This window comes from Callithrix jacchus, chromosome 22 (assembly GCF_049354715.1).
Source record: "Callithrix jacchus isolate 240 chromosome 22, calJac240_pri, whole genome shotgun sequence".
NCBI classification, from domain to species: Eukaryota; Metazoa; Chordata; class Mammalia; order Primates; family Cebidae; genus Callithrix; species Callithrix jacchus.
The window spans coordinates 22,132,201-22,151,434 of NC_133523.1; the positions used below are offsets into that span (position 1 = coordinate 22,132,201).

General features: G+C 45.4%; 1 long non-coding RNA gene and 1 pseudogene across 3 annotated transcripts in view; both read left to right on the forward strand.

Moving 5' to 3' along the window:
* The first annotated feature begins 11,166 nt into the window (after window positions 1–11,166).
* LOC100386987 (mitochondrial inner membrane organizing system 1 pseudogene) lies at window positions 11,167–11,660 on the forward strand (annotated as a pseudogene).
* Window positions 11,661–11,942: 282 nt separating this feature from the next.
* The window catches only part of LOC103789865 (uncharacterized), a 42,260-nt gene continuing 34,968 nt past the window's right edge, over window positions 11,943–19,234 (forward strand). For all 3 annotated transcript variants that reach the window (XR_013530940.1, XR_616077.5, XR_004738175.3), the window contains exons 1-2: window positions 11,943–12,147; window positions 14,053–14,148. This is a non-coding gene — a long non-coding RNA (uncharacterized LOC103789865). The remainder of the gene's footprint in view (window positions 12,148–14,052; window positions 14,149–19,234) is intronic.

Genomic DNA, 19,234 nt, shown 5'->3' on the forward strand with positions numbered 1-19,234 from the left:
AGAGCCAATGTATCTCATTTGTTTTAGAAACACGTAAGTGCTAGAACTCTTATTTACCGTGGCGTTTTCAACTACATTTAACACCACTTAATGTTTTCCTCAATCCCAAGCTTCTTGTTAAACTTTGACTTTGCCAACCATGGCACCTTAGAGGCAAATAAAATTTTACCTGCTGTATGAATTTTCTGATTTCTAAATATAGCACATGCAATAGAGGGAATGCACCCAGTGTGCTTGTGGGTGCAATAAAAGCCACTGCTCTACCTTTCAAGCGGCTTCCTTGACTTCAGCTCTGCTGACGTTTGGGGTTGTCTGGGCACTGTGCCATGTGGAGCAGTATTTCCAGTGTCTGTGCACTAAAGACCAATAGCATCCTTTCCCAAAGCAAGGCACTCAAAAATTCAAAATTCTCAAAAGGAAATCCGCAGTGGATACCCACAAAGCTTCCTAAACTCAAACTATACCACTTTATTCCATATGTAGATTTTGAGTTTCTGGAACATTATTTTATGCTTATAACCGTTGTTGTAAGCTTTTTACATTGTTGTAAGGTCATTGTCCTGAAGTAGAAAAACTACTAAAAAGATGCCTATCAGCATATTCATCAGTGACACTGCCACTGATGGTTAAGTTTTTTTTGTTGTTGTTTTGTTTTTGAGACGGAGTCTCGCTGTTGTTGCCCAGACTGGAGTGCAATGGCATGATCTCGGCTCACCGCAACTTCCACCTTCTGGGTTCAAGCAATTCTCCTGCCTCAGCCTCCCCAGTAGCTGGTACTACAGGCACGCACCACCATGCCCAGCTAATTTTTTTTGTATTATTAGTAGAGACGGGGTTTCACCTTGTTGACCAGGATGGTCTTGATCTGTTGACCTTGTGATCCACCCGCCTCGGCCTCCCAAAGTGCTGGGATTATAGGCTTGAGCCACCACACCCGGCCAAGTTTTTATTATTATTATTATACCTTCAAATTCAACCAAATTTATATTTTTTAAAATTGGTCTTCTTTATTAAACATAACAACACACCCATACACAGAGGTAAATAAGCAGGATACATTTAAAGCTGTCTTCTTTGAGATCAAGCTGACTCTATAAAGCAGCTGTTCCATGGGTCTTGGCAGTAGTTAGCAATTGTGAATCCTGAGCTTCATTTATTGGGAACCCCTGTGTAGATCATAAAGCAGCTATAAAATGGGCCAACATACCCACCCAACCCTAACAGTGTTGGTCTGAGTATAAACCTGGACTATGTGCTGAGTGCTTTCAAAGAAGCAGAGTGAAAATAACTTAGTCTAAGAAGGTACACCAGTGGGGCGGGGTGAAAAAATAAAAAAAGAAGGTCCACCAAAATGAATAAAGAACACTTTAAAGTAATTAAGCCACCAGAAATATTACGCATCGTATATAGTCCTACTCCATTGTCTCTGAGAAAAGTGAAAAAAAGAGAAAACACAAAGCAAGCAAGTGAATGACAAATACAGCTTTTAAAATCTCTACCTGAGGCCAGGCGCGGTGGCTCAAGCCTGTAATCCCAGCACTTTGGGAGGCCGAGGCGGGTGGATCACGAGGTCAAGAGATAGAGACCATCTTGGTCAACATGGTGAAACCCCGTCTCTACTAAAAATACAAAAAATTAGCTGGGCATGGTGGTGCGTGCCTGTAACCCAGCTACTCAGGAGGCTGAGGCAGGAGAATTGCCTGAACCCAGGAGGCGGAGGTTGCGGTGAGCCAAGATCGTGCCATTGCACTCCAGCCTGGGTAACAAGAGAGAAACTCCGTCTCAAAAAAAAAAAAAAAATCTCTATCTGATTAACCCCACTAGGAATTTCTTTGGCTACCTGGTGTATGCCAGGCATTGCACATTGCAGGGCAGTGGTCCCTAACTTTCTTGGCACCAGGATCCAGTTTTGCAGAAGAGTTTTTCCACAGATGTGATAGAATGCTTTTCTTTTTGGATAATTTTTTTTTTCAGATCATTAAAGCATATTACATTTATTGTGCACTTAGTTGATATTATTATATTGTAATATATAATGAAATAATTATACAACTCACTATAATGTAGAATCATTGAGAGCCCTGGGATTGTTTTTCTTAAACTAGATGTTCTCATCTGGGGGAGATGAAAGACAGTGACAGGTCTACAGGCATTAGATTCTCATAAATAGTGTGCAATCTACATCCCTCACATGCGCAGTTCACAATAGGGTTTGCACTCCTGTGATAATCTGATGCTGCTGATCTATAATGCCAGTGATGGAAAGTGGCTGTGAGTACTGATGAAGCTTTGCTCACCCGCCACTTATCTCCTGCTGTACAGCCTGGTTTATAACAGGCCACAGACTGTATTAATCTGTCCTCTGGATGTTGGGAACTGCTGATACAGGACAACTACATTTATTTACTTATTTATTTCAATGGCATGATCTTGGCTTACTCCAACCTCTGCCTTCCAAGTTCGAGTGATTCTCCTGCCTCAGCTTCCCGAGTAGCTGGGATTACAGGCATGCACCATCACACGCAGTTAATTTTGGATTTTCAGTAGAGACAGAATTTCACCATATTGGTCAGACTAGTCTTGAACTCTGATCTCAAGTGATATGATTGCCTTGGCCTCCCAAAGTGCTGAGATTTCAGATGTGAGCCACTGCACCTGGCTGGCAACTACATTTATTACCATCCATTAATTACCAGGGTACCTATGCTGTCCAGTGTGTGGCATACACCAGGTAGCCAACAAACAGCTATTGATCAAATGCAGGACTAAAAAGGTAAGCTTTATTTTTTCTCATTTAACATGCTGTACCTGGTCGGATGCAAATAAGACCTTGGGAATCTGCCTGAAGTAACTTAAAATCAAAGACCCTTTTATCAAACGGTCATATGGATGGTGTAACAAGTTAGGTATGAATGAGTCACCTGCACCAGCTTAGTGAGATGCATGTTTACCGTCACATAACAAACACAGGTTCTGCCACGGTAAGGACTTAGAGCCTGAACTTCTGATGAGAAATAAAGTGATATGTAGAACATTCCAGAGAATGACTTTATATAGATTTATAAGCATCAGTAGCATTTCTTTAAAAATCATACATCTAGCAAATTTTTAAAAAACAAGGTATCCTAATATGCAACCAGTTTAGCAGTATTTTTAAGAATTATAATACAGTGCAACTTCATTCATCTGAAATGGAGCACAAGATCCTGTTGAAAGAATTCATACCCATATCTGCAAAAGTTCTGTGGACTCTTGAAGGTAGCAAAGAACTAGGCATTTGTGTGTATGTGTGTGTGTGTGTATTTCCAAAGAGATTTTAGCCAAGACTTTGGTCTCTAACAGACTCCCTGATTAAAGCATGTCTTAAAAACTATACCTGCCTTCTTGAAAAAGCATCAAATTTAGAGAATGCTTTTCACGGATGTAAAAATGAAAGCAAAATCACATTCTTCTCTTTGCAATTCTCTTTCCATCGCCTTCCACTTCTATTAAATGTCTTCAGAATCCTTGTGCACAGCTGCATAGACCACTGCATATCTAAAGGAAGAACTCCCTAAAATATATGGAGATGCACTGGCACCTCTGCCTTTGCAGAAATCATTTTGTTTCCTCTGCACCCTGCAGGTCTCCACCCTGCGTGGAAAGAAGTGGCCCCGCCAGGCAGTGGGATCAGCCGACATGCCCCGTCCTCACCCTTCGGGGCATGTCGATGGGTGAGTCACATCTTCGATGCGCCCTCTGTCCAGAAAATGTGCCCCTTCCGAGGGGGTGGGGTGTCAGCGAATGGAAGGACCTCCCCTGCTCCTTAGCAAACATTAGGGTAGCAGTTTCCTAAGAGACGCAAGTGGGAAGTAGGGAGGGAGCCCAGGCCGAGGCTGGTGAGAAAGAAAAAAGGAGAGAAAGCAGAAGAGAGTAGAAAAAGAAGAAACAAAAAGGTAAGAGGAGGAAAGAAAGAAAAAAGGAGAAAAATCAGAGTTGCATGAAAAGAGGAAAAAAGAAGAAGTAGAAGAAAAAGGAGGCAGTGACGATAAGAAAAAAAGGGGGAAAATGAAGAGGGGAGGAGATGAGGAAAAGAAGTGAGCAAAAGAAGGAATAGAAAATGATGAGGACGAGAGAAGAAATACAGAAAAAGGAGATGGGGAACAGGAGAAGCAAAAAATAAGGAGAAGGAGAGGAGAAAAAAGAAAAAGAAAAAACAAAAGAAGAGAAGAAAGGAGGAGAAGAGGAAGAGGAGGCAAGAAAAAAGCCTGTGAGGAGGAGAAAAAGAAGAAATAAGGGAGGAAATGAGTAAAGAATATGAGTAAATGAGTAAAGAATAAGTGGAGAAGAGACAAAGGTGAAAAGAAAGAAGCAAAAAGGAAAGCTGTAGGGAAAGAAAAAGGGAGGGAAGGAGGAAAAGGAGGAAGAGAAGAGATGATAAAGGAGAGAAAAAAGAGGAAAAGCAAGAGAAGAGGAGAATAAGAAAAAGGAGAAGGAGGTAAAAAGGAGGATAGAAGAAAAAGAAAGAAGAGGAGAAAAAAGAAAAAGAAGAACCAAAAAAGAAGAGAAGTAGGAGAGAAAAAGTAGGAGCAGAAAAAAAGAAATTAAACAAAAATCAGAGGAGGAAAAAGAAGAAGAAACAGAAATAAGAGAAAAAGAGGAGGAAAAGAGAAGGAAGAGGACAAAAAGAAGAGAAGGAAAAGGAGGAGTGAGAAAAAAGGAGAAGGAAAAGAAAATGAGAAAAAAAGAGAGGAGAAGAAAAAGAAGGGGACAGGCAGAGGAGGAGATGAAAATGTAAAAAAAAAATAAGAAAGGAGAGGAGGCCAAAAAAGGAGAAGAAAATGAGGAGGAATAGAGAAATAGAAGAAAAATAAGAAAAGGAGAGGTGGAGGAGAGAAGAAAATGAGAAAAAAGGAGGAAGGGGAGGAGGGGGAAGAGAGAAGGAAGAGGAAAAATTGGAGGAGGAGGAGAGAAAGAAAAGGAGGAGAGCAGGAACATAAAGAGGAGTAAAGTAGAAAGAGGAGGAGAAAAAAGAAAAAGGAAAAGGAGAAAGGAGAAGAGAAAAAAGGGGGAGAGGAGGAAACAGGATAAGGGAGGTGAAGAAGAGGAGGAGAAAAGGGAAAAAAGAAAAGAAAGGAGAAGACAGAGAAAACAAGGCGAAGAAAGAAAAGAGAAGTGTGAAAGGTAAGGAGAGGAGAAGGACGAGGAGGAAATAAGAGGAAAAGAGGAGAAATAGTTGGGGGACAATAAAAAGGAGGATAAGTAAGAGAAAAAAGGAAAGGAGGAGAGGAAGAGAAGAAAAGAAGGAATAGAGGAAACAGAAGAGAAAAAGAGGAAAAAGACAAAAAAGAGTAAAGGTGAAGAAAAGGAGAACACAGAAGAAGAAGAAAAAAGCAGGAGGAGGAAAAGGAAAGGGAGAAGAAGAAAAGAAGGTGGAGGAAAAGGAGAAAAAGGTTAAGGATGAAGAGGAGAGGAAGAAACAGCAGGCAAAAGAGTAAAATAGGAGAAGGTGGGGAAGAAAAAGGAGGAAGAGAAGTGAAAGAAGGAATAGAAGAGAAATGAGAAAAGGAGGAGGAAGAGAGAAGAAAAAGAAGAGCAGAAGTGGAGGATGAAGAGCAAAGAGGAAAGGAGGAGAGAAGAAAGACATTAAGTAGGAGAGGAGCAGAATGATTTGAGGAAGGAGAGAAGAATAAAGATAAAAAGAGAAGAAAAGAAAAGGAGTATTAGAACTTGTAGCAAAACATTATTTTTGACTGCCTTAGTGCACAGTCCAGAGTCAGCATGGACTGCCAGCTCTAACATTCTGATTTATGAGAAAGAAAGCATTCTGTCTTTTGTCTACACTACAGTTATATTGGGTATGCTTCTACTTGTGGGCAAATGTAGTCCTAACCAAAATGATAGCTTTATCATGGAATCCCTGGTAATCTTCAATAAGACATGTCTCTTTCCCAAGACATTTTCCTATCTGCATAGAGGTGGAGGTAGGAGTGGGGAAGATTTAATTATGAAGTTCTAGTCTTCATTTAGCCCACATCTATAATTCCTTGTATAGTTAATAGCATCTCAGATTATCTTTGTGGGACTACTCCACAACAAAGTTTCCATCAGTACATGTTTTAAGTGAGGATGTCACCACTTTCTAGATGCAGAGGACAGGGGACATATTAGGAATGCTCCATGGGGAGCTGCTGGATGATAGAGGTGGGGCTCACATGCACACATTGTCTGTAGGCCTTAAAGGATCCTTTGTGCATGATCTTTTCTGGACAGAAGGTCCAGTTGCCCAGTGCAGAATCCATCTATTTCGGCCCAAGTGAGGAAGATCTGGGCACACACCCTGATCACAGCCCTGCTACACCTATCCTAGTTGGTAGGGAGCTTGCACCATCTGCATGCTGAGCACCCAGGCTGGAGTGCAGTGCCACGATCTCCGTTGACTGCAACCTCCACCTCCTAGGTTCAAGCGATTTTTCTGCCTCAGTCTCCCGAGTAGCTGGCATTACAGGTGCCCATGACCACACTCGGCTAATTTTTTATATTTTGCTAGAGATAGGGATTTACCATGTTGGCCAGAGTAGTCTCCAACTCCTGGTCTGAAGTGATCCACCGGTCTAGACCTCCCAAAGTGCTGGGATTACAGGCGTGAGCCAATGTGCCCAGCAGACTCCCATAATTTTTCCCCCCCCCCGAAAGTCTCGCTCTGTAGCCCAGGCTGGAGTGCTATGGCGTGATCTCAACTCACCGCAACCTCTGCCTCCTGGGTTCAAGCAATGCTCCTGCCTCAGCCTCCGAATAGCTGGGATTACAGGCACTGGCCACCACGCCTGGCTAATTTTTGTATTTTTAATAGAGACGGGGTTTCACGATGTTGACCAGGCCTCGTGATCGACTCGCCTCAGCCTCCCAAGGTGTTGGGATTACAGGCATTACCCACTGCGCCTGGCCTTTTGACTCCCATAAATTATTTACTTATTTATTTATTCATTTTTTGAGTCTCACTCTGTTGCCCAGGCTGGAGTGCAGTGGTGTGATCTCGGCTCACTGCAACTTCACCTCCCTGGTTCAAGCAATTCCCCTGCCTCAGCCTCCCGAGTAGCTGGGATTACAGGCGCACACCACCACGACCGGCTAATTATTTTGCATTTTTAGTAGAGACAGGGTTTTACCATGTTGGTCAGGGTGGTCTCGAACTCCTGACCTCGTCATCCGTCCGCCTGGACCTCCCAAAAGGCTGGGATTACAGCCGTGAGCCACCGCGCCCGGCTGACTCCCATAAATGTTTAAAACAAGGAAAGAGAAACTGAGAACGCCACTGACCAGAGGTCTTGCCATTCATGAACCCAGCACCTGTGGTCCCTGCACTATCTGGGAGAGACGCGGCGCTGCAGGTGCAGAGCTGCCCAGAGAGGCCTCCAGGCCAGGGCACAGTCACTGCGCAGGAAAGAGACAGGACGCCTGGGGGCTCGGCTGTCAGCGCAGCCGCCATCTTATGCCTGAAGGGGACTGAGGCCGAGCTGGGCAAGGAGAATCGGGGCTCAGATTGTCGAGCTGACTGCGGGGAGGCCTGAGTGCAGCCACAGCCGCTTCCCACCGGTTCCAACCAGCCCCTTCCCCTCTCTCGGGATGTCCCACCGGCACTCTCACCATTTCTAGGCTTCCGGGGGACCTAACATCTTAGCTGTGGGTCTTCCAATACCTGCAGGTCACAGGGCCACAGAGGCTGGGCTTCCAGGAGCAGAGGACACAGAGAAATGAAGGAGACAAGCAGCTTCGGCTGCAGCAAGAGTCAAAGGCCCCGCTAAACCCGGAAGCCGCCCTTGTCCGCTTCAGCTGCGTGCCTGATTGGACAGTTCCCAGCCCAGCGTCCCTGATTGGATAATGATTAAAACCCCACCCCCTCAGGTCGTGAATGACAGAAGATTTGATCAGACGCTCGGCTAAATGAAGACCAGCAATCTAAGCTGCAGCCTTTTCAGACCGGGCTCTCTACCTGAGCTAAGCCAGGCCCACCCAACAGGGTATTTGCCTTTAACCTTCTGTGTAAGGTCATATGCCTTTTAAGTAATATACTATATGGTTATTCAAAACTAAAAATATATATAACAATTATTTTAAAATTTCAGCTTTTATAACCATCCTAGTTTTTTGAGAGTCATAGTCCCTACCCCCGACAGCCCCGGCCCAGAGGGCATTCAAATCTTCCTGGATGGGCTTGATGCCAGTCACTTATCCGCTCTTTACTCAAGGCCTGGGAGAGTGGTGGGGATTGTAGATCTGGGGTGGGAACCATCTCACACCCAGAGATCACCTGGCCACAGGCCAGCAAGCAAGTCCAAGCAGCACAGCTCTAGACACTGAGCCTCCGCACCTCCAGCTGCACTTTCTAAATATATCAAGTTGTTTTGTTTTGTTTTTTGAGACAAGACTTGCTCTGTTGCCCAGACTGGAGAGCAGTGGCATGATCTCTGCTCACCACAACCTCTGCCTCCCGGATTCAAACGAGTCTCCTGCCTCAGCCTCTTGTGTAGCTGGGACTACAGGTGCATGCCACCATGCCTGGCTAATTTTTGTATTTTTAGTAGGGACATGGTTTCACTGTGTTGGCCAGGCTGGTCTTGAACTCCTGACCTCATGATCCATCCACTGTGGCCTCCCGAAGTGCTGGGATTACAGGCCTAAGCCACTGTACCCAACCTGTATATCAGGTTTTTAAAAACCATAAAGAAACAAATAGACACGAAAAGAGCCATTTTGATTGAGGAGAAAGTGGGAGCCTAAAGCAGCTGACCCTCCAAGCCACACCAAGCCCCAGGCCAGTCCAGACCAACTGAACACTCCAAGGCCACATGACAGGTCCCACAGGTAATTGTCAAGCACTGTGCTAGCTTCTCACAGAGTCTCGCAATAATACCTCCTCACCAATACCCTGTGAGGAGAGGCCCTGCCTCACTAGAGCACAGAAGGTTTCTAAGCTCTTCCCAGGAAACGGTTAGCAAAGTGTGGAGCTGGGGGAAAGCCCAGTCAGAATAAATGACTCTTCCTAGACTCCATCCACTTTTCTGCATGGGGCCCAGAGGTGAAGTGAGCAGTCTCCTAACCCCCTCCATCCCACTCTCTCCTCAATTCAAGTGGTTATTTTTGTGTTTGCTTGTTTATTTATGGGATTTTAATAATCTAATTTTTTATTATGAGTAGTTTCAGGCTTGTATATGTGTATTTCTGCAGACTTTATTAAAAAGAAGAGGATTTAAGACAATAACATTTTTAAAAGGTCTCAGTGGGGAATAGACTTTCATGTAACAAACGATGATGTTGACATCCTTCTGCTGCCTTTGTGCAAAGTATAAATAGTGTAAGAATTGCAGGGTGTGGTGGCTCATGTCTGTAATCCCAGCACTTTGGAAGGCCGAGGCAGGTGGATCACAAAATCAAGACATCGAAATCATCTGGCCAACATGATGAAACCCTGTCTCTACTAAAAATGCAAAAATTGGCTGGGCGTGGTGGCACATGCCTGTAGTCCCAGCTACTCGAGAGGCAGAGGCAGAATAATCACTCGAACCTGGGATGTGTAGGTTGCAGTGAGCCAAGATTGCGCCACTGAATGAGACCCGGCTCAAGAAGAAAAACAAAATAGTGTGAGAATTGGCATGTGCTGAGTTTGAGAATTGGCATGTGCTGGGTTGTGGTTTCAGTGTGGGAGGGCAGGTACTTAAAGATGGAAAACCAAGTCTCACTGAGCTGTAGGAGCCACATTCACCTTTTATCACATTCCTCACCATGGTCTTTCACTTTTCTTCTGTGCTTGAATTTCTTTCAACATACATTTTTTTAAGATGGATTCTCTGTCTGTTGCCCAGACTGGAGTGCAGTGGTTTGATCTCAGTTCACTGCAATCTCTGCCTCTCAGGTTCAAGCAATTCTCCTGCCTCAGCCTCCTGAGTAGCTGGGACCACCAGCATTATTATTATTATTTTTTTTTAGACAAAGTCTTGCTCTTCTTGCCCAGGCTGAAGTGCAATGGTGGGATCTCAGCTTTCTGCAACCTCCACCTCCCAGGTTCAAGCAATTCTTCTGCCTCAACCTCTGGAGTAGCTGAGATTACAGGCACGTGCCACTATGCCTCTCTAATTTTTGTATGTTTAGGAGAGGCAGGATTTTGCCATGTTGGCCAGACTGGTCTTGAACTCCTGACCTCAGGTGATCCACCTGTCTGGGCCTCCCAAAATGCTGCAATTACAGACGTGAGCCACTGCTCCCAGCCAACATACATGTTATTTTGATTACATATATATAGGGTATATATATGTGTATGTGTATGTCTATGTATATATTTTGTGTGTGTGTGTGTGTGTGTGTGTACACACATACAGGTCTCACTCTGTCACCCAGGCAGGAGTGCAGTGACCAAATAATGGGCAGCCTCCATCTCCAGTGATCCTTCCACCTCAGCCTCTCGAGCAGCTGGGACTACAGGCATGCAACACCACACCAGTCCAATTTTAAAAATTTTTGTAGAGACTGAATCTCACTACATTGCCCAGACTGGTCTTGTACTCCTGGATTTAAGCAATCATTCCACCCTAGCTTTCCAAACTGTTTCAGTGATGGTGTTAGCCATCAAACCCAGCCAAAAATATTTTTTAAAGAACTATTACAACGAAATTATGAACTATGGTTGTGCCACTGCACTCCAGCCTGGGTACCAGAGTAAGACCTCGTCTCCAAAAACAAAATGAAACAAAACAACTTATGACCAAATTAAACATCTAAGGTTGTGTCATGTGTGTCTCCTTGTCTCCTTCCTGCCCTGTAAGCGATCAATGTTAAATATAATGGGTATTAGGAAACTGTTAGATATTATTAAGAAATTCCTGGGCCCGGCGCGGTGGCTCACGCCTATAATCCGAGCACTTTGGGAGGCCGAGGCGGGTGGATCACGAGGTCAAGAGATCGAGACCATCCTGGTCAACAAGGTGAAACCTCGTCTCTACTAAAAATACAAAAATTAGCTGGGCATGGTGGCGCATGCCTGTAATCCCAGCTACTCAGGAGGCTGAGGCAGGAGAATTGCCTGAACCTAGGAGACGGAGATCGCGCCATTGCACTCTGCACTCCAGCCTGGGCAATAAGAGCGAAACTCTATTAAAAAAAAAAAAAAAAAAAAAAAAAAAAAAAAGTCCGGCGGGTGGGGAACATGTCGGAGTCGGAGCTCCGCAGGAAGTGGGACCGGTGTCTGGCGGATGCGGTCGGGAAGATAGGTACTGGTTTTGGATTAGGAATTGTTTTCTCACTTACCTTCTTTAAAAGAAGAATGTGGCTATTAGCCTTCGGTTCTGGCATGGGATTAGGAATGGCTTACTCCAACTGTCAGCATGATTTCCAGGCTCCATATCTCCTACACGGAAAATATGTCAAAGAGCAGGAGCAGTGACGTCACCTGAGAACATCCCAGTGGGAGGACAAAAGAAATCATGTTTATTCCTCAGGAATACTGAAGTGCCCTGGAGTAAGCTGCCATTCTTCTGTAACGATGTTATCCGTGATGCTTTAAACTCCAGCACCTGGTTATATATTTGAAACCAAGTCTGTTTCTTGTTTTGTATTTTCTCTCTGGAAATTGTAAGGAGGTGGTCTTAAATAAATTAAACAAAAATAGGAAAAAAAAAAAAAAAAAACTCCAAATGTTCTTTCGTACCCTTAAGTAGCAAATAGATGCACTATGCAAGCAGACCCAGGTAAGGAAAGAGCAAGTGCATTACAGGTCTCAGCTCACTTCTTAATCAGCTGTAATTCCTTGTGAGGGTTATCTTACCTACTTTAGCCTGTTTTCCTGTCCATAAAATACACTTATGCTGAGGGAAGCGGGTGAGATACTGGGAGAGTGCTGGTGCTTTATCCAATCAGTGGCGCTGGTGAGGGAACCGTCCAATCAGACGCGCATTTGGAGAGGAGGGCGTGGCCTTCGGCATATGGCGGGGTCTTTGTCTCTCGCTACCTGCAGAGCTCTGGATCTGTCTCTGCTGTTCCGCGTCCTACACCTTGAGATCCACCGTCCCCCCTCCCCCGCCCCGTGACTCTTTCACAGCCTCTGTTGCTCTGTGACCTGCAGGTCCTGGGAGACGCACACCTAAGATGCCAGGACATCCTGGAAACTTGGAAAGGGTGAGTGTGCGGGGTTGGACATCCCAAGAGAGGAGAGCAGGCTGTGAAACCAACAGGTCCGGCCTCCCCACAGTCCGCTCCCGGGTCGCGGACCTGATCCCCGCTGGCGCAGCTCCGCCCCAGGCCCTTCTAGCGGCAAGATGGCGGCTGAGCCCGCCGCCAAGATCCCCGAGTCCTGCCCGGTCCCAGCTGCGCCCCGTCTGGAGCTCCCTGGGCAGCTCTGCACCCGCAGCCCCGAGTATTTTCCACATTGCCCAGGGATGCCAGGCGAATCTTCAGGACAGAATCCCGACCCGGTGTTTGCGTGGAAGGAACTGCGGCGGGTGGAGTTCCCAGTCTCTTTTGTTAAACATTTGGTTTGAGACGGAGTTGCTCTTCGCTCAGGCTGGAGTGCAGTGGCGTGATCACTGCAACCTCCGCCTCTCAGGCTCAAGCGATTCTCGTGCCTCAGCCCCCCGAGAATCTGGGATTAGAGCCTGCGCCACCACGCCTGGCTAATTTTTGTATTCTAGTAGAGAGAAGTGGTTTCTCCATGGCGGAAAGTGGTCTGGAACTCCTGTCCTCACGTGATCCGCCTGCCTCGGCCTCCCAAAGTGCGATTATAAGCCTGAGCCACCGTGCCCAGCCTCTTCTCTCAAAAATTAAAGGCAGTCAATGTTAAAACGTTAACCAGTTTATTTGAGCAGTGATCGGTGAAATGGAAAGCACCCAGCCATAATATGTGGCGCACCTGAGAGGCATAAAGGAAAGGTTTTATAAAGGGCGAGGGAGAAGGCAAACGAAAATCAAGAATTGTGTGGTTCAGGTGGAAATTTCCTGGTGATTAAAAAAAAAAAAAAGAATTTTGTAGTTTTCCCAATAATTCCCTGGCAGCATTTTAATTTTATGTGTATATGACAACTATTATGTATCCAACATTTGGATTACACAGGTGAACAGGGTTCAACCTACCTGCCCTGTAGGAGTTTGTAGTTCATTAGTGTGTACAGGTGGGTAAATGATTAATTTCTTCTAGAGAATAACACTTGTACATAAAAAGACTTGTATTGAGGGGCTGAATGGTTATAGTGATCAGTTGTGCCACTACCATAGCAGTGGGAAAATCAAGGAGGGCTTTACAGAGATGGTGACATTTGAGTGTTGATCAGGGTTTAATAGAACTTTTTGTGTTAATGCTGCTGCTGCAAAGTATACCCCCCTCAACCCCCCGGCCCAAGACGGAATCTTACTCTGTCACCTAGGCTAGAGTGCAGTGGTACAATCTCAGCTCATTGCAACCTCCACTTCCCATGTTCAGACAATTCTCCCACCCCAGCCTCCCAAGTAGCTGGGATTACAGGTGTGAGCCACTGCACCCTGCCCCAGAGTAAAAAATTATTTTCAGCCTGGCCAACACGGTGAAACCCCATCTCTACTAAAAATACAAAAAAATTAGCAAGACATTGTGGCATTTGCCTGTAATCCCAGCTACTCAGGAGGCTGAGGCAGGAGAAGTGCTTGAACCTGGGAGGCAGAGGTTGCAGTGAGCCAAGAACGTGTCACTATATTCCAGCCTGGGCAACAGAGCAAGACTCCATTCAAAAAAAAAGGCTGGGCACTGTGGCTCATGCCTGTAATCCCATCACTTTAGGAGGCAGAGGCATTTTGGGAGGCTAAGGTAGGCAGATCATGAGGTCAAGAGATTGAGACCATCCTGGCCAACATGGTGAAACCTGATCTCTACCGAAATACAAAAAATTAGCCAGGTGTGGTGGCTGGCACCTGTAGTCCCAGCTACTCAGGAGGCTAAGGCAGGAGAATCGCTCAAACCTGGGAGGTGAAGGTTGCAGCAGTGAGCCGAGATAGCAACACTGCACTCCAGCTTGGGTGCTAGAACGACACTCTGTCTCCAAAACCAAAAAACAGGTCTTGCTGTCTCTAAACTGGACCTGGTGACCTTTTTGGAGGGAAGGAAAGAGCGCTGGACTGTGAAGAGTGAGGAGACCGTAGCTGCACAGCCAGGTAAGTGAGAGTGAAGGAAGTAGGTGACCTGGGTGAGAGGTCCAAAGGTCAAGAAGCCAGATTTTTTTTGTCTTCCATTATTTTATTATAATATATGTATATATATATATATATGCAGATCTGTTTTATGTACAACCATTGATTCTACTGAATAATCAGACCAAGGGATTCTGGTAATTTTTCCTCAAATCAATTCAGGTGAATTTAGATATTTATGCACTTCACAGGCTATCAAAACTTGAGATTTCAGTATCAACTTCAGTTCTGAGGCCATACACACAATTCAGAATGTACATTAACTAGGTTAAGGTGATAAACGTGGGCTCAAAGAAACCACAGGATTCAGAAAATGAAACCGTGTATTTTGTTTGCATGTGAGTCACAATGTCGACAGCAAGTATTTTGCATATCTCATAGCTCTTCAGTTCAGAAGCATAGCAGCTTCTGAATATCTAAGGCGATTGCACAGTAGCGGTGCAAATAGCTGGTGTGGGCTCCTAGAGGCTCCTCCCAGGACTAATTTCTTCTCTGCCTCTCCTTTTTTTTGAGACAGAGTCTTGCTGTGTTGCTCAGGCTGGAGTACAGTGGCGCAATCTCGGCTCACTGCACCCTCTGAATCCTGAGTTTAAGTGATTCTCATGCCTGAGCCTCCAGAAAAACTGGGATTACAGCTGTGCATCACCAAGCCCAGCTAATTCTTTGTATTTTTTTAGTAGAGATGGGGGTTTTTCTATGTTGGCCAGGCTGGTCTCGAACTCCTGACCTCACATGATCCTCCTGCCTCAGTCTCCCAAAGTGCTGGAATTACAGGCGTGAGCCACTGCGCCTGGCCTCCTTTCCTATCTTCCTCATTTTTTTCTCCCTTTCTGTCTCTGTCTCCTTCTGTGTGTGTCTTTCCCTCTGTGTTTCTCTTCCTCTTTTTTTTTTTTTTTTTTTTGAAACGGAGTTTCACTCTTGTTACCCAGGCTGGAGTGCAATGGCGCAATCTTGGTTCACTGCAACCTCCGCCTCCTAGGTTCAAGCAATTCTCCTGCCTCAGCCTCCCGAGTAGCTGGGACTACAGGCATGCTCCAACATGCCCAGCTAATTTTTGTATTTTTAGTAGAGACGGGGTTTCACCTTGTTGACCAGGATGGTCTCGATCTCTTGACCTCATGATCCACCCACCTCAGCCTCCCAAAGTGCTGGGATTACAGGCGTGAGCCACTGCACCTGGCCCCCCCCTTTTTTTTTTTTGTTTTTTTTTTTCTCCTTTTTTCTTTCTGTTTCTTTTTAATTTCTTTTTTCCTTTTAGAACTTGGTTTCAGCCAGGCATGGTGGCTCACGCCTATAATCCCAGCACTTTGGGAGGCTGAGGCAGGTGGATCACGAGGTCAAGAGATCGAGACCATCCTGGCCAACATGGTGAAACCCCATCCCTACTAAAAAATACAAAAATTACCTGGGCATGGTGGCATGCACCTGTAGTCCCAGCTACTCCAGAGGCCAAGGCAGGAGAATTGCTTGAACCCAGGAGGTGGAGATTGCAGTGAGCCGAGATTGCGCCACTGCCCTCCAGCCTGGCTCCTGGCAGCAGAGCGAGACTCTGTCTCAAAAAAAATAAAATAAAATAAAAAATAAAAATAAGAACTTGGTTTCTTTCTTCCTTCCTACCCTTCTTCTCTCCTTCCCTCCTTTCCTCCTGCCTATTTTCCTTCTTATTTCATGAGTATGCCATCATGCCTGGCTAAATTTTTTATTTCTCGCAGTAGAGACCAGGTCTTGCTACATCCCCAGGGCTGGTGTCAAATTCCTGTGCTCAAGCAATTCTCCCATTTCCAGCTTCCCAAAAGGGTGAGATTACAGGTTTGAGTCACCATGCTCCATCCTGTTTTATTTTCTTCTTTTTCCTTTTCATTCTTTTTTTTTTTTTTTTAATTTTTTTGCCCTCTTTCTTCCTTGCTTTCCTTCTTTCCTTCATTTCTTTCTTTATTTTTTATTTATTTATTTATTTATTTTTAACCCAGAGTGGGTCGCACTGTGACCTGGATTGGGGGTGGAGGGGTTGGGGGAGGGGGAGGTGGGAAGCTCACAGACTTAAGATGCCAGAGGGACAGCTTCAGGCCTCGATTGCCACACATGGCCTGAAGGATGGACCTGGTGACTTCTTGGCCAGGCTGCTGGATGACCAGATGTGGGATGCCAGCTGTGGCCAGTAGTCGTGGCTGCTGGCCTCTTATTTGAGTGGACCAGGAATTGAAAACTTAAGAAGGAAGGTTGGTGGACCTAGAGGCCGGCCGTAGAGGTAGGCCCCTTTGGGGAGAATAAGGTTCCAACGGGGACAGCTTCAGGCCAAGAGCACCACACATGGCCTGTAGGGTGGACCTGGTGGGCTTCTGCCTCCAAGAGGCCACTGGCTGGCTTCTCATTCTAGCCACCAGGTCTACAGATGTTGACTAAGAGCATAGGACTTGGTCGCCAACTTGAAATGTTTCAGGTGGACCAGACGGCTCTCACTGGGGCAGTACTCCTTAGGTCCATCAGAAGAGTTCAGTGATGGCTCACTGCGGCCTCCACCTTCCTGAGCTCATCCAGGTGATCCTCCCATTTTGGTCTCCCAAATAGCTGGGGCTCTGGGGATCTTTCTGGGTTTTTGTTTTTGTTTTTTTCTCGCCCTACTTTGTGTTTGTTTTTGCAGTACATTGAGTTCTGGTTTTTTTTTTCTTTTTTCTTTTTGTTGTTGTCTCTCTCTCTCTCTCTCTCTCTCTCTCTCACACACACACACACACACACACACACACACACACACTCATTCCTGTACACTGAAGTTGCTGTTGTTTTAGATGTGTTTTACCCAGGCTAAAGTTCAGGTGCATGATCATAGTTCGTTGCAACCTCCACATCCCTGGGCTTGGCTGATGCTCCCGTCTCAGACCCGCCTTTCCCAATAGTTGGGACTAAAGGCATGTGCCACCACAACCGGCACTTTATTTTGTATATTTTACTTATCATTTTTATAGAGATGGGGTTCCATCATGTTTCCCAGGCTGATCTCAAACTCCTGCATCAAGAGATCTGCTGGCCTCGGCCTCTAAAAGTACTGAGCTTACACGCCTGAGACACCATTACTGGTTCTGTCTGTCTGTCTGTCTCTCTCTCTCTCTCTCTCTCTCTCTCTCTCTCTCTATATATATATATATATATATATATATATATATATATATATCTGTTAAACAATCAGACATCTATCTATCTTTTTCTCTCTCTTTTTTTTTTTCAGTAGATACCTAGTCTTGCTATGTTTTTCAGGCTCTGATCATATGCATATATATATTTATTTATTTTAAACTTTATTATTATTATTATTATTATTATTATTTTTTTAAAGATGGGGTTTCACCATGTTGGTCAGGCTGGTCTTGAACTCCCGACCTCAGGTGATCCTCCAGCCTTGGCCTCCAAAGTGCTTGGATTACAGGCATGACCCACCACACGCAGCCTAAACTTATTTTTTAATATAGGTGTTGTCTCACCATGCAGGCCCCAGGATAGTCTCAAACTCCTGAGCTCCAGGTGTCCTCCCACCTTGGCCTCCCAAAGTGCTGGGATTATGAGGTACCATGCAGAGTCTGGTCATATTTTTGATGTGTTGATTCTTTCATCCCTGAACATTTGTGACAGTGTGATTATGACCTATGACTTATTCTGACACTGGAGTGAGTTGATGCTCCTGCCTCAGCCCAGCCAACAGAAGGGATTGTGACATATTGTCAAACCCAACACCAAGGTGATGTGACTATTCTACTGCCTTGGCACTTCCCAGAGCAAGCATTATGACATCACTGGGTCTTGTACTCAGGTGGTGTGAATCTTCTCTCTAGCCTTGGCTCTTCCACAGGGGACATTGTGGGTCCCACACATAGGTTATGTGACTCTTCTGCCTGTGCCCTGCCCATGTGGGCCATTGTGACATATTGCTGAGTCTAACACCCAGGTGAGGTGACTCTCCTGCCTGCCCCCTGGTCACAGAAGGGATTGTGACTTATCACTGGGCTCACCACCTAGCTAGGTAACTTTTCTCCTCTTCCTAGGTTTTGCCCACAGGGTTTATTGTGACATGTCACTGGGCCTAATACTAAGGTGACATTACTCTTGTCATGCCACTGCTCTCAGAAGGTGTGGGGATGCGTTGCTGGGCCCAGAACAAATGTGATATGAGACTCCTGCCTGGACCCTGCCTAGAAGATGCATTGTAACATATCTGGGGTCCTTTAACTATTTTATTTTATTTTATTTTATTTCAACTTTATTTTTGAGACAGAGTCTCCTCTGCCACCTGGGCTGGAATGCAATGGTGTTATCTCTGCTCACTTAAACCTTTGCCTTCTGGGTTCAAGTGAATCTTCTGCCTCAGCCTTTTTTTTCTTTATCTTTTTTTTTTTTTTTTTTTTTTAAAGATGGGGTTTCACCATGTTGGTCAGGCTGGTCTTGAACTCCTGACCTCAGTTGATCCGCCCGCCTTGGCCTCCAAAGTGCTTGGATTGCAGGCGTGAACCATTATGCCCGGCCTGCCTCAGCCTTTTGACTGAGACCACAGGTGTGTACCACCACACCCAGCTAATTTTTTTATTTTCAGTAGAGAAGAGGTATCACCATGTTGGCCAGACTGATCTCTCAAACTCCTGACCTCAGCCAATTCGCCTGCCCCAACCTCCCATTGTGCTGGGATTACAGATGTGAGCCATTGCACTTGGCCCCCTTTGACTATTTTACGTGACTCTTCCCTCTTACCTGGGTGTTGCGCAAAAAGAGATTATGACATAACTTTGGGCCCAGCACCGAGATGATGTGACTCTCCTCTCCTGCCTGCACCTTGCCCACAGAAGAGAGAGTGATTTATTGCTGAGATTAGCATGATAGGATTCTTCTGCTGGCTCCCAGAAGTCACTGTAACATACATCTGGGCTCATCAATGAGACTGTGTGACTCTCACTGCAATCTCAGGCTCCCAGAGTGATTCTCCTGCCTTAGCCTCTCAAGTAGCTGGGATTACAGGTGATTACCACCACACCCAGCTAATATTTTAAGTAGAGATGGAATTTTGCCA